The sequence below is a fragment of the Ictidomys tridecemlineatus genome, chromosome 2 (genome assembly GCF_052094955.1).
Source record: "Ictidomys tridecemlineatus isolate mIctTri1 chromosome 2, mIctTri1.hap1, whole genome shotgun sequence".
Classification (NCBI taxonomy): Eukaryota; Metazoa; Chordata; class Mammalia; order Rodentia; family Sciuridae; genus Ictidomys; species Ictidomys tridecemlineatus.
In genome coordinates, this window is record NC_135478.1 from 10488481 (window position 1) to 10503572 (window position 15092).

The 15092-nt window shown below is 61.3% G+C and overlaps 1 protein-coding gene and 1 long non-coding RNA gene across 5 annotated transcripts in view; one reads left to right on the forward strand and one right to left on the reverse strand.

Annotated features, from left to right (window-relative positions):
• Adgrl1 (adhesion G protein-coupled receptor L1) overlaps positions 1-9778 on the reverse strand; it is a 44922-nt gene extending 35144 nt beyond the window's left edge. For all 4 annotated transcript variants that reach the window (XM_078037302.1, XM_078037297.1, XM_078037301.1 and 1 more), the window contains exon 1: positions 9645-9778. The gene's annotated coding sequence lies outside the window, so the exon portion shown is untranslated. The remainder of the gene's footprint in view (positions 1-9644) is intronic.
• Positions 9779-10872: 1094 nt separating this feature from the next.
• On the forward strand, positions 10873-14767 carry LOC144374563 (uncharacterized). The gene is made up of 2 exons (XR_013433942.1): positions 10873-11401; positions 12760-14767. It is a non-coding gene; the product is annotated as an uncharacterized LOC144374563 (long non-coding RNA).
• Positions 14768-15092: the final 325 nt, after the last annotated feature.

Sequence of the window (15092 nt, forward strand, 5' to 3'; positions counted from 1 at the left end):
ACGGGCTCTCCCTCCTTGCCCACATCCATACCCTCCCAAGCGGGAGCCAGGGCTCCCCCTCAGAGTCCACTCACTTCTCACTGCTCCTGGGTCCTTCTCGGCTCCCACCCCATCATCATCTCCCCTCTGGACCCCTGGCTCCCGCTCTCTCCACAGTACGTTCCCTCCATGGCAGCCAGAGGGCGCCGGTGAGCACAAGTCACAACCCATCCTCTGCTCGGAACCCTGCGGGCTCCCCAGCCAGGCGGCCTGCACCCTGGGAACCCCCAGCAGCCCCACCGCGGGGCCTCCACTGCTCCCTCTTCCCCAGACACCGGCGTGCTCCACCCTCTGCTCCTGGTCTTTACTAACGCGGCCCCTACTTGAGGCCCGGCCAGCTCCAGCGCCCCCGCCCCGACCCGGGCTTCATTTCTTCCTTTCTCCCAGGCACCAGCACCGGCACCGCGCACGTGCATTTATGCATTTGCTCACTTCCTCTGCCCCACCAGGTGCCGCGCAGGGCTGGGTGGTGTTGGTCCGGCGGCATCCCCAGTGCCCAGCACAGCACCAGCCACAAGGAGGAACTTGATAGGTAACTGTTCAGTGAAGAAGCTTTAAAATGTCACCCTGGACATCAAGTAGCCCTGGACTGCAGGGGGTGGGAGCTGTTCAGAGCATCCTTTTCCCCTGGCTGCCTCCTCCCGATCTCCCCCGTCCATCTACCACCTCTGCCCCATCCAGCCACTGCCCTGCAACCAGAATGGCCTTTGCAAAACGAAACCTCAACTGCACCCCTCCCTGCCCACAATCCTCCATGGCTCCCAATTGCCTCTGGCACCCTAGCATGGCCTCTCAGGCCCTGCTCTTCTACCACCTGCCTTCACCTTCTCATGGCCTTCCTCCCCAGAGTGCCTGTTCCACCCTCTCTCTCCCACTGCAGCTCCAGGGCCTTGGCACCTACTCCTGTCTCCCTCCACAGGCTCTGCCCGCCGGCACCATGTTGGCTTCTGTCAGAGCCACTCTCACGACACCCTGGACCTTCATACTTTGCTCCCCAGAGTGCAATTTGGGCTCAGCTGTGACATGTCTTTCCCGACCAGCTAGGGCCACTAAAGGGAAGTCCCACTGTGGATCAGTCTGGCTGTCACTGCATGCCCAGCTCTGGGAAGGGAGTAGGCGCTTATTACTTTGTTTAGTGAATGAAAATGAAACAGACCCAAAGAGCTAGTCGTCCATTCAGTGATGGTTTCCACAAGCACACAGAAGAAAAGACGCCAGAAGCGTGGAAAGGATATGGGTGTGGGTGCAACGGTGGCCAGGGTGGCGAGGGGACGCCTCACCAGGAAGGGACATTTTAGCAGGGGGCCTCAAGGAGCTCGGTTCACCCGGGAAAAGAACATCCCAGGCAGAGGGGACAGCATGTGCAAAGGCCCTAAGATGGAGAGGTGCTGAAGCGTGGTTGGCACCCGGGGAGTGTCCAGGAGAGGGAAAGGGTGAGGAGGACGGAAGGGTCTCAGGCCAGTTGTGTGGGCCCTGGGCCTTGGGGAGGGTGTTGGATTTTGCTCCAAGTGAGATGGGAGCCATGGGGAGTTCTGAGCAGCAGAAGGGGGGCTCTGACTTGAGTTCACAGGCTAGAGAGGGAGGTTAGACTGCGTGGGGGGGTGCCAGGCACGGGGTGCTCCCCACCCTATCCACCCATTTCCTCCAGTCCACTGGGCTGTCAGCCAGAAACTAGAACTTTCCCCCGCTCTCCCCCCATCTCCACCCTCCCATCCACAAATCCTGAAGTGACCTCCAGAGCCACGGGCCAGCCTGGCTCTGAAGCCAACGGCCCCCCCAGACAGCCCGTGCCTCCAGTCCTCACCTGGATGGCCTCCCCTGCCAGCAGGCTCCTGGCCTCTCTGGCCTCCCAGCTCTCCCAGGCTGCAACCATAGGGAGGCCCGCTAAACGTCCCCACCTGACACAGGACCCCGACCCCTCTGTAGGCCTTGGCAGCCCCCAGGTGTGTGGGGACACTCACACTGAGGCCAGCCACCTCTGTCCACGCTGCTCTGAACACCTGGCCTTCCCTCTCCGCCCCTCCAGGTCTTCTCTCTGACCTCAGGTGCCCCCTCCCTTGCAGGGGAAGCCCCTCTTCCAGGGAGCCTGCCCTAGCTCCTTCTCTCACAGCCTGGCTCCTCCTCTCACACAGCCTGGCTCCTCCTCTCACAGACCCTGGCTCCTCCTCTCACAGACCCTGGCTCCTCCTCTCACACAGCCTGGCTCCTCCTCTCACACAGCCTGGCTCCTCCTCTCACACAGCCTGGCTCCTCCTCTCACAGACCCTGGCTCCTCCTCTCACACAGCCTGGCTCCTCCTCTCACACAGCCTGGCTCCTCCTCTCACACAGCCTGGCTCCTCCTCTCACAGAGCCTGGCTCCTCCTCTCACACAACCTGGCTCCTCCTCTCACAGACCTTGGCTCCTCCTCTCACAGACCTTGGCTCCTCCTCTCACAGTCCCTGGCTCCTCCTCTCACACAGCCTGGCTCCTCCTCTCACACAGCCTGGATCATCCTCTCACACACCTTGGCTCCTCCTCTCACAGACCCTGGCTCCTCCTCTCACAGACCCTGGCTCCTCCTCTCACAACCTGGCTCCTCCTCTCACAGCCTGGATCCTCCTCTCACAGACCCTGGCTCCTCCTCTCACAGACCCTGGCTCCTCCTCTCACAACCTGGCTCCTCCTCTCACAGACCCTGGCTCCTCCTCTCACAGACCCTGGCTCCTCCTCTCACAGACCCTGGCTCCTCCTCTCACAGACCCTGGCTCCTCCTCTCACAGCCTGGATCCTCCTCTCACAGACCCTGGCTCCTCCTCTCACAGACCTTGGCTCCTCCTCTCACACAGCCTGGATCCTCCTCTCACAGACCCTGGGTCCTCCTCTCAGACCCTCGCTCCTCCTCTCACAGACGTTGGCTCCTCCTCTCACAGACCCTGGCTCCTCCTCTCACAGACCCTGGCTCCTCCTCTCACACACCCTGGCTCCTCCTCTCACAGACCCTGGCTCCTCCTCTCACACACCCTGGCTCCTCCTCTCACAGACCCTGGCTCCTCCTCTCACACAGCCTGGCTCCTCCTCTCACAGACCTTGGCTCCTCCTCTCACAGACCCTGGCTCCTCCTCTCAGACCTTGGCTCCTCCTCTCAGAGCCTGGCTCCTCCTCTCACACAGCCTGGCTCCTCCTCTCACAGCCTGGCTCCTCCTCTCACAGACCTTGGCTCCTCCTCTCACACAGCCTGGCTCCTCCTCTCACAGACCCTGGCTCCTCCTCTCACAGACCTTGGCTCCTCCTCTCACAGACCTTGGCTCCTCCTCTCACAGACCCTGGCTCCTCCTCTCACAGACCTTGGCTCCTCCTCTCACAGACCTTGGCTCCTCCTCTCACACAGCCTGGCTCCTCCTCTCACAGACCCTGGCTCCTCCTCTCACAGACCCTGGCTCCTCCTCTCAGAGCCTGGCTCCTCCTCTCACACAGCCTGGCTCCTCCTCTCACAGACCTTGGCTCCTCCTCTCACAGACCCTGGCTCCTCCTCTCACAGACCCTGGCTCCTCCTCTCACAGCCTGGCTCCTCCTCTCACAGCCTGGCTCCTCCTCTCACAGACCTTGGCTCCTCCTCTCACAGACCCTGGCTCCTCCTCTCACAGACCCTGGCTCCTCCTCTCACAGCTTGGCTCCTCCTCTCACAGCTTGGCTCCTCCTCTCACAGACCTTGGCTCCTCCTCTCACAGACCTTGGCTCCTCCTCTCACAGACCCTGGCTCCTCCTCTCACAGACCCTGGCTCCTCCTCTCACAGAGCCTGGCTCCTCCTCTCACAGACCTTGGCTCCTCCTCTCACAGACCCTGGCTCCTCCTCTCACAGACCTTGGCTCCTCCTCTTACAGACCCTGGCTCCTCCTCTCACAGACCCTGGCTCCTCCTCTCACAGACCTTGGCTCCTCTCACAGCCTGGCTCCTCCTCTCACAGACCCTGGCTCCTCCTCTCACAGACCTTGGCTCCTCCTCTCACAGACCCTGGCTCCTCCTCTCACAGCCTGGCTCCTCCTCTCACAGAGCCTGGCTCCTCCTCTCACAGACCTTGGCTCCTCCTCTCACAGACCCTGGCTCCTCCTCTCACAGACCTTGGCTCCTCCTCTCACACAGCCTGGCTCCTCCTCCCTGCTCCTCCCCAACCCTAGCAGCAAGCCCAGAACTCCAGAAGCCTGGGCTCCAGGCAGAGGGTCCACAGGACACTGGTCCCTCTGATGCCACCAAACACTGGCAGAGAAGGGGCAGAGTGTGGAGGACAGTGAGGAGGGAGGCAGGGAAGGCCAGCTCTGCCCTCACACTCCAGGTTCAAGGCCAGTGTACTCCAGGCTGTGGGCCACATGCCAGGGTCCCTCCTCAGAATTCTGTCCCCACAGAGAGAAGGGAGTGACCCTCACCGCGTGGCTTGGTTGGAGGGTTTAGAAACAGTATTTGGCGAGGGCTAGGTTGGCTGTGTGGTACAGTGCTTGCACACACAGGGGGTGCCATGGGACATTAGAGCTGTAGAGGAAGATAAAGCTGGGGGGGCACGATTTTTAAAACAGGGTGATGGAGAAAAGCCACCTTAGAGGAGAAGGTGATACTTCAGCAAAGCCCTGCAAAGGTGGAGAATCCACCAGGGAAAGAGAAAATGGTCTAGGCAGGGGCATGGCCAGTGCAAAGGCCCTGGGGCTAGCTGGTGCTTGCAGGTTTGAAAAAGCCCAGAAGGCAGTGTGATGGCCAGGTGGGGCTCAAGGAAAGACTGGGAGGAGGTGAGGGCAGGGAGGCGACAGGGCAGGCTGCTGGACTCACCATACCCCGACGTGCACCAATGTTCCCCAAATGAGCTGCCCTTCTGTTGAGGGGGAATCCAGCAGTGCCCCACCCTTCACCACCAGGGGTACAGCAGGGGTCACCAACTGCAGCTTGTCCCACTAGTGAGCTGGGAATGGCTTTTACATTTTTAAAGTGTTGAAAAGAGAAAGACAAACGGGCACGGCAGCCCCGAGGCGAGGCGGACCAGAGAGTCCTCAGTGATCTGCAGATGAGATCAGCACCTGGCCACACAAGTTTGCCCATCTCTACCCCTAGCCCCCTGCCCCAGGGGGCAGCCACCTGTGGTGCTGCCAGGCACCCTTCAGTACCCCATGGCCCATGTCAGGAGGGCCCAGCCACCGGAGCCCTCCCTGTCTGCACCGCTGGGGACACAGGGAGATACTGGGCTCCCAGCCTGCCCATCCTGACTGGGGGGGTATTCCTAGCCCCTGAGGGAGGGCGCTGGCTGGTTTGGGCTGGGGGTGTTTTCTGCCCAGCTTCTGAGTGTCCATCTCCCCCAGTTTTCAAGTGGCAGGTGGGAGAGGCTGGGGGCTGGTTTAGCTGGTCCCCCAGGGCCCGGGCAGGTCTCAGTTAGGGTGAGGGTCCCATCCCAGGAGAGGCTGGGGTCCGTGGCCCAGGAGGAAAGGCCTTCACCCAGGAGCTCCTAGGTCCCCAAGTTCCCTCTCCAGTCTCTAAATCCTGGGGTGCACACAGCCACTCAGGGGAGCCATCTGCCCACGAAGATGCCCCACAGCCCGCCAGCTGAGACCCTCAGGGTCCCTAAGAGGCGTGTGCCAGTGGGCGGGCAGAGCGGTCTGGTCCAGTGCAGGGGGCTGCCCATGGGCAGGTCTGCCCTGTTCAGGCCCCCATTCCGGTGGGTGCGGTTTCTTTTTTCTTTTCTTTTGCCCCTTTTCCTCCCTGCAGTGCTAGGATGGAACCCGGGGCCTGCCCGCGCCAGGCCAGCGCTCTACCACTGAGCCGCACCCCGGCCCCTCTTCATCTCTGAGGCGGGGCTTCCCTAAATGGCCCAGCCCGGCCTTGAACGTGATGTCCTGCTTTAGCCTCCCAGGAATACAGGTGCGCACCACCACGCCTGGCCAGGTAAGGCTTCTTGAACAGCTACTGTGCACCAGGTAAAATTCTGAGCACCTGGGATCCCAAGGCAAAACAAGCAGCGACAGCCAGGAGCACCTGGATCCCAGTCAGGGAGACAGACAGTAAACAGACAGACACAATAAATCAGGAAACAGCGAAAGCCACAGTTCTCAGCAGGGTGCCCGGGGTAAAAGTTACTGCAGGGGCGACAAGTGCAGAGGACAAAGGAGGAAGAGGCTTGCAGGTGGACGGATGAACACATGCAAAGGCCCTGGGGTGGAATCTTTTAGATGGGTGGAGGAGCAGTGAGGCGGCATAGGGCACGGGAGAGGAGGTGACCAAGAAGACCACACACTACATCCAGTCCTACACCTGGACTGAGACATGGGGAGGATGCACTCAGGATCTGGGGTCCCACCCCCTGATGGACCTGCAGGGGGAGACACAAGCCTTTTCCCCAACTCCAGTGACAGGAGTCCCTGATTGACCAGAGTTGGTTATGTGTTGCTGGACTGCAAGCTCTGTGGGGACAGGATGTGGCCACTGTCCCCACAGTGCCCCCAGAATGGCACCTGGTAGAAAAAGCGCTTGGCAAGTGTTTGCAGATTGCACAAAGAGGTGTGCCCAGCCTTGCTCCAGGGTCCTGGCACACCCGAGCACACACCTGCAGGTGTGCAGAAGCTGCAGGGAGCCACGTGTGCATGCAGAGAGCTGAGTCCAGGGAGCCACACGGACAGTCACCCCCTCCACACCATCTCCAGCACCAGCGCACAGGGGACCCCTCTGAACACAGGATGAGCCCGGTGGACACCCGGCCACACGCATGCCTGACAGGCCACACAGACACGCTGGATGGGTACACACAGATGCAGACAGACAGACATCTGACAGAACTGTGCTCCAGGGTCAGGTGCCTAGCCCCCCACCTTCCTCCAAAGACCCCCTCTCCCTCCAACAGCAGGCACTTTGTCTCAGTTGGGGAGGTCACACCTCAGGCACCTCCAGGGTCACCAGGGAACCCCCACTCAGGAGCCCCTCCCTGTCCTCCCCTGGAGGGGCTGGAGGAGGGGAAGCGTCTGGCGTCTGGAAATGGGATCCGCATGAGAGGAGCCCACACAGAAACCAGAGCCTCCCGTGTCCTTGGCCACCCGTCTGGCTGGGGAGGCAGGCAGCAGGCGGGGGCAGAGCTCAGGAGCTCCAGGTCGCAGGGCCACTGGGCAGGGATGCCCAGGGATCCTGCTCCTCCTGCTTGTCTCAGGGCACCTGCTCCAGGGGCTCCCGGGAGATGCCCGCCCCACCCTGACCCAGCCACGGGCTCTCCTGCTGGCGGGGCAGGGGACAGGCAACCTGGAAGCAGGCAACAGCACCCTGCGCAGGTAGCGAGGCCGCCACAGGAGGCCAGCCAGCTGGACACAAACACTCGGCTCAGCCAGGCGCCTGCGGGTCCTCCCCCACGGTCTGCTGGGTCCTCCCGGGCCCCCCAGGAGAAGGGGCTCCCCTGGGCAGGCTGGGAATAGAAGCCTGGCTTCAGTCTCCCGCCTTCCAGCTCCTCCCTGCAGGCTCAGGCCCAGGTGCACCATTCCCGTCCCCTCCCTCCCCAACCCTGTCTCCAGACTCAAGGGCAGGCAGCAGCGCAGGTGGTCATGGGGTACCAAGACCCCCTGAGAGGTGCCCCGTAGAAGGAAGGAAGGAGGGAGACAGGCAGGCCAGAACAATGGGCACAGCAGGGCCAGTGAGCCCCCGTGGGAGGTCACCACGGGGAGGAGGAAGATAGTGGCCAGGCAGCAGAAGGGCCAGCACCTGCATGTGAGCACACAGGTCGGTGGCTGGTGACTTGGGAACATGGGTACCCTCACCGCCAGCCATGGAATCAGTTCCCTTTTCCGCTTTCCAGATGATTTTTCATCTCTGTAATTAATGGGCTAGTCAGTTCTGAACGGCGTGGCAGGCAAATTGCTAGTTAGGAAAATCATGGATAATTTTCTCGATATGATAATGAAGGTTGTATTCCTTCTCTTATTCTCCCTGTTTTCATCCTACTTTTAAGTAATAAATTCGGCATTAGTGGGAAGGGTGTGGGGAGAAAGAAGTCACCTGCCCTGACAGCTGGGATCTGACCCAGGTCCCAGCAGAGTCCTGGCCCCTGGCTGTGGGACAGATGGAGAAGAGGAGGAGAGGTGGAGACCCTCCACCGAGCACCCTGACAACCCAGTGATCAATGCAGGATGCCAGACGCAGGACGGCAGATGAAGGGCAGGGAACCCCAGGCACAGGCCCGGCTGGAGTTGGGTCTAGGGTCAGGTTATGGATCTGTGCCCGTCCTTGGGGTGTTTGAGAGAGGAGCAGAAACCAAGAGCCTCCCCCAAGCAGCACTGAGGTCAACAGGCCCAGAACGGACATCCACCCTCAGGTGTCCTCCACACCTGCCTCCACGCCGTCCAACCTCCTCTCCATGGTGATTCCCACCGCAGCCTAAGGCAGCAGGGCAAACGGAGAGAGGGGGAGACAGCCAGAGAGAAAGCGAGGCGGCCAGCCATCTTGGCGGCCATTTTGAACCCCTCCCCCACCCGGAGCACACCACATGTTTGGATGTGGGAAGACAGACTGGGCTGGGGTCCTACCGAGCTGGCCAGGGGTCTCCGCCTGGAACCCGGACGCGGGGGAGGAACGCCCACGGCAGCGGCCAAGGCTGGGGGTGGGGTGGGATGGCTGGGGAAAGGGACCAGGAAGGTACTGAGGTGCTGTGCGGGGATGGGGCTGTGAGCTGACCTAGACTGGAAGTGTAGGGTCAGGGATGTGGGGGGCTGTGTGCAAGAGGGGTGCCGTCTTCAGAGGGGTGCCAGGGGCGCGCCGGAGCGGTGCCTTGGAGGACATTCTCTCCCCATAGCTGGAGCACACACAACATCGCCCCCACTTCGGCCCGCACTTAAGTCCCGGGACCCTCAAATGGGACGATGACAACTAAACCCACACAGCTCTTACCTAACGTACCTGGGGGGGGGGGAGGAAGAGGGCTCGCCCTCAAAACCTGAATCCCAGAGGATCAAACCTGACAGCCTCCGGTGCTTAGCCAGGTACAGAAGATGCTGCTGGGCAGCACCCTCGCCCCCTGACAGCGGCGGCCCGGGCTGCCACCGGCTCGACACCCAGACAGACCCCTCCCCATCCCCCGCGCCACTGCCTCCCAGAGAACCAGCCCCCAGCCCAGCATCCTGCGGTGCCAGCCCCCGGACACGGCTTCTCCGGGGGCCGCGGCCCGCGCGCGGCGCGCACACGCACCCTCTCCGCTCACACCCAGACACCTACACAAACAGGGCGCCAAGCACCCGCGCGCACACGCACCGGGGACACGCAGGCACCGCCGCGCCACTTCCCCACAAAGGCTGGCGCGCGCGCGGGCACACGCAGCCACGCGCGGGCACACTCGCGGCCCCCTCCCCCCGCCAGGCACCCTGCGGCCGCCCATCCGCACCCCAGCGCCCCGGGCGCTCTGCGGGGGCAGCCCCCCTAGGGCCCCTAGCCAGTGAGGGTGGGGTGCGTGCCAACCCCGATGCCCCTGCGACTCAGGTGCGGCGACCCGCGGCTCCAGCATCCCCTCCCCCCTCGCGGCCAGGACAGGGCCTGGCTCCCATCCCTTCCGCCCCCCTCCCGCCCCGCACACCTGGCCCAGGTGCGGCGTGCCCCTCGCCTTAGCCCCGCAGACTCTCACCTGTCCAGAGCTTCTCTGGGATCGGGCCTGCGCGTTTCTCCTGCAGCTCCGCGAACCCGGGCCCCCCGCCCGGCACATCTCCCGGAGCCGGGGCGGGGGGAAAGCGGGTGGAGGGTGGCGGGGTGAGGACGGCCTCCGTGTCCCTTCTTTCCTCTGGCCCAGCACCGCCGCCACCGACCAAAAATTTAAAAAAAAAAAAAAAGCGGATTTCACAGCTCCAAAGGCGGCCCCCTCGCGGCGACGGAGGCTCGGGGATGGGGGCGAGTGGGTCTGCGCCCCTCCCGGGGTGGGAGGCAGTGAAGGCGGCGGGGCGGGGGCGGCGTCAGAGCTCCGGGGGCTGGGGCGAGGCGGAGCCCCCCGAGGCGGCGCCAGCAGCGGCCCGCATCTCCCCCGCAGCTCCGCGGCCCCGACGGAGGCGGCACGTGTGCGCCCAGGCGACTTCCCAGCCCCCTCCGACGGCGGCGGCGGCCGAGGGGTTAACGGGGCAGCCGGGGCGCCCCTGCAGGCCCCCGCCGCCCAGCGGCGCAGCTCCGGGGCCCGCGCGGCCCCATCCGCCGGGGCCTCCTCGGCAGACGGCGCGGTGGGGGCGCCGCAGCGCCGACAGCTCCCGCGCCGACGGCTCCTGCTCCCCGCTGTGGCCGCGGGGGGCTCGGTGGGGGGCTGGCGGCGGGGAGCTACGGTGAGGGGGCGCGGCTGGAGGCGGGCGCGGCAGCGTCGCGCCCCCGGGGCGGCCGGAGCGGGGGCGCCGGGCCGGGCCCGTGGGCACCGCAGGACGCGCGGACCGAGCCGGCGCCGGGCACCAGCAATGACAAGCCGCCTGCTCGCCCCGCTCCCCGGCGCACCCGCTCCGGGAGGGGGGCGGCGGGCGCGAGCAAAACCCGGCCTGGATTCCCCGCCCGGGACTGGCTGCGGCAATCTGATGGGGAGCACCGGGAGCCGTCCCCAAAACCCGGACTGGATTTTCCTTCTCTTCGCTTCCACTCCCTCGTCCCTCCCCCCCAAAAGTGGGGAGAGGGAAAACGACGTGCTAGACCCCTCAGTTGGAACGAGCAGTGGGGGAGGGGAGAAAAGGAGTAAGGACGACCCGGAGCGGATTTTCCAGCAGTGTACTAAGGAAAGGAGCCTAGCCAGGCAAGCGGGGCAATGGGGAGATTTGGAAGGGTTATGCAAAACCCGGGTTGGATTAGATAGAGCGGGGAGGAATCGGGTGGGGGGGGGAGGGAGCTGCGACACGGCCAAATGCACTCGGGGCACGCAAATTTCGGGCCGGATTCTTCCTCGGGAGACGGAGTAATGCGTCAGGCCTAATGCAGTGGGAACAGGCAAGACCCGGCCTAGAGTTCCTCAGACCTGGGCTTGGGGGGGAGGCGTCGAGAAGGGGGCTGCTTAGTGACTGAGGCGGCGTGGGCTGCCCCTGTCTTCCTGGCAGCGACGTGCAAGGGGGAGGGGCAAAAGGAGGGCTGGATTCTGTTCGGAGGGATCCGGCGCGCTGGCTGCACCGGAGCGGGCAGATAAAAGCGGTTTCTGGATACAGGAGCGAAGCAAAGGGAAGGGAGTGAGATGAGGAGGCTTCGCTACCCTGGGAGACCAGACCTACAATAAAAGGCGAGGGAAGGACGAAAAGCCAGGACTGGAGCCTGCGGGGTGGGATGAGACACCCCCACTCCCACCCCCACCCCCAGCAGAAGATCCCTGGCAATCGCACAGGGGTTTGGAGCTGACCGGGCAGCACGAGCGGAGGGCAGTGTTAGGGAGAGGTTAGTATCTATAAACGCCTCAAACGTCTGGCTTTGGAGGTGGGGGGTTGAAAATTGAATTTTAGGTTCTCAGCAAGAGAAAAAACCCGGGATGGAACTTCACGAGATAGCAACTACACTAAAGCTAGTGGACTTAAAGAAGTAGGGCAAGGAACACGGGTTCCCAAGCATCGGCTGAGTGGGGCGGGGACAGATTTCGGACTGAGGCTGCAGAGGGAGGCTCCTATCCCCTCTCCGGGGTGGGAAGGCTGTCGACCTGGCTTGGATCCCCGGAGCCAGAGCTTGACTGCCAAGACCCACAGTGGGGGCTATAAAACCGGGCCCCAGGCCAAAAATAGGCACTTCGGCAGCACGGGCAACTCAGTGCAGGGAGTAGGGGGAGGCTGAGACTTGGAGGGGAGAGGGTGAGGGAAAGTCCTGAGAGGTAAGATCCGGTTAGGATCTCCGGAGACAGGACCTGGAAGCCAGACTGCTGGCTCCTTTTTATGAAAGATGGGTGCCACTCTAAGACTGATGGCTGGGAAGGAACAAAACCCAGGCTTTGGATCCTCAGGGAAGGGAGTCCCTCCAAATGAGGCCTAAGTATTGAAGCTGGCAGCTCCTGCAAAGTTAAAAGTCTGGCTGAATCTTAACACACTGGAAGTATTGGGGGAGGGGATGGCCAGTGGGCAGGACAGATAAACCCTGATGTGAAGTTTAGAGGAAGAGGAACTTCTGAAGATAGGGCAGGAGTAAAGAAGCTTTTCTGTGTCCAGGAAAGAGAATGTACTGCTAACCAGGGTGTCTGCAGGATGGCTGGCGAATAGGGAAAGGTTCGAAGTTAAGTGGGGAAAGAGCTGGGGTGAGCAATACAGAACACTTGGGTCAGACTTGGATGGGAACAATGAGTATCTAAAAGCCTCCATGGAGTGTTTGTGGGACAGTTAACCAGGTCTCCAAGAATCCTTTCCATGAAACATGTCCTGGTGGCTGAAAGAGAGACAGGGACACCAGTCTTTGAGGCTGGCTGGGTGACCAGGGACCATCTCTACCATAGCCTTCCTTCCTCCACTGGGCAGGGATTCCCATAGCCCAGAACCTTAGCCAAATCTAACCCCAAGACTTCAGGATAAGATGCATTGGGGGGTCACTATGATTTCCCCTTGGTGCCCAAGGACTTCATGGCTGCAGAGGTTGGACCTTGAATGTAAATAATCGTGCCCTGACGAATGGATCTGGGAGACCAGAGGGGTATCACAGAAGAGGCTGTTCAGTGCAGAGATGATTTCATCCATTTGTGGTTGACTAGGGATGGGTTGGGTATGGGGAGGGGATCCCACCTCTCTGGGCCTCAGTTTCCAACTTTGAAATATCCACAGAACCATGGAGGGCTTCAAGATGCTGAAAAGTGGGAGGACAACCAGGGGGACAACCAGGACAAGGCTCCCACACACCCAGGTAGCCAGCTTTTTGTAAACCCAACAGGACTGGAGCTGGGGTGTAGCTCAGTTGTAGAGCTTGCCTAGCCTACATGAGACCCTGAATTCCATCCTCAGCCCCGGAAAACAAAACAAACAAACAAAACCCAATAGAACTGAAAGCAGGTGGAACACGGAGGCCAGCGGGGCAGTCGCCTGGCTGCAAGCCTGCTCTCTCCAGCCCCAGCAGCCCCGGGAGCAGCCCACCCACCTCCGCCTGCACAGTGAGAGTAAGAGGAGGTTCTAACTTGCGCTCCGGAGAGGCTTCGAGAAAAGGTGGACTTTATCTATATGAGGGGAAGCGGTGGCGTTCTTTAAGGGACCCCGGGCTCAGTTTGGAAAAATCCCAGCAGGACCGCTCCCCAACACCCCCCACCCCCTCTTTTCTCCCAATGCTGGTGATCGGCCGAGCGCCCCTGGTGGTGGCCGGGATTGGCTCGCCAGCCTCCATCCCATCCACGCCGCCGCCTGAACTGGTGGGCAGAGGGCTCAAGAGGCAAAAGATGAAGAAAGGTTTGGGGCGCGAAAGAGCCCTGGTACCCACCAGATCCTCTGGCTGCGCAGTCGCAGTGAAGGTGGCGCCAGCCGCTGGGCCCCGAGGAACCAACGCGTCCGCGCGCGCGCAGACTAGCCCCCGCGGGCACCCAGTGCCCTGCACTGCTTGGTTGGGTATCCGCACTTCTGATCTCCTACTCCCAGGGCGCTCCTCGCTGCCTACCTTGTGCCTTGGCACCGCCACGCTGAGCCCCCCACGGCCAGGACACTTAATATTCTGTACATCTGGTCCCAGTGGACTGATTTGGGGTACACTCATGTTCTGTGAACCCTTTGCCTGGGCATCCTACCTTATGTGCACCCTGTGCCAGAGGAACTGTACGCCTTCAGTGTTCCCCTTCCCCTGCATTTTGGGGACCCCCATATTCTGAACTCTTAGCCCTCTGGATAGCCAAACCTCATGGCTCCCTGGGTCTTCTGCTGGGGTCTGTGCCTTCAGTGCTTTGCATACTGGCTGACCTGCTTGTCCCCAGGGCTCAGCACCCCTTTGCCTCAGGCCTAGCACCCTGGAACCCTGTCCTCTTCCCCAGGTTTCTCAGGTCCTAAGAGCATCTGTGGCTGGGCCCTGCGACTTACTGGAGGGCAGAGCAGGTGTGGGGCTGAAGTACACCTCTGGACTCGGGGAGTCATGGCAATGCCTAGGCCTGCCCTGCCCACCAGGAGGTGCCCCCAACCCGGCTTTTCCTAGAGTTCACTGGGTGCAGGGTGGACATTGCATCCTTCCATTCATGAATTAGTTCCCTCCAGTTATTCCTCAAACACAAAGCACCCCTTACCTGTTCTTAGGTGCCAAATACCGTGGGGGACGTGGAGGATGCCCTAGCACAAGGCAAAAGGACAGGGAGCCTTCTCAGGGTCGTCTCTTGTAGCGGGTGATATAAACACAGAACCCATGTGGGATTAGCCCAGGGAAGGGGGCAGGGTGCTGGGGGACTGTCCGAGCCTTGAGGGATTGGTGAGAGGGGTTTTGTGAGCCTCTGGCCTCCCTGGAAGCTCCCTGTACCTGCCCCCGTGGCCAATTCCTGCACCTCATCCAGGTCCACATACGTGAAGAGATAAAGAAATCCTAGCCGTGGACGGGAGGTCAGAGTGGGAGCAGGGCTCATTCCAACCGCCGTCCAGGTGGAAGGTGGGACCTTTGCCCTGAGATGGATCCTTGGCAAAAAGAGACAGGAATCACTGGCCATGCCATGACCGACCAGAGCCGGAGCGAGAGAACAGTCAACAAACAATACTGAAGCCAATTTTTTGTTTTTTAATTGAAGATTTTGATATCCTGATCGTCATAGTTTTTTTTTTTCTGCACGAATGTTGATTTCTTTGAAATATTGTGAAAACGAATGATTTATCTTGATAGTGGAGTTTTTTTGCTTTACTCGGCTCACCCTAGTCCTGAGCAGGGTGTGAGGTTGAATAAAATGGACAGGGCTCTTCCCAGGGCATGTGCTTGATGAGAGAGGATAAGGTTCAGCCCCCAGCTAGAAGCGATTTCAAGAAAGAAAAGAGATTCAAAGGTTGATCTGTGCCATGAAAATACTGAGGAGTCACGAGGCAGGGAGTGGGTGAGCATGATTTTAGGCTGAGGGCCACAGAGGGCCTCTCTGAGGAAGAGACATTTGAGCCAGGACCTGAAAGCCAGAAAGGAAACTGCCATGTGAGAATGGCAAGTGCAAAAGTCC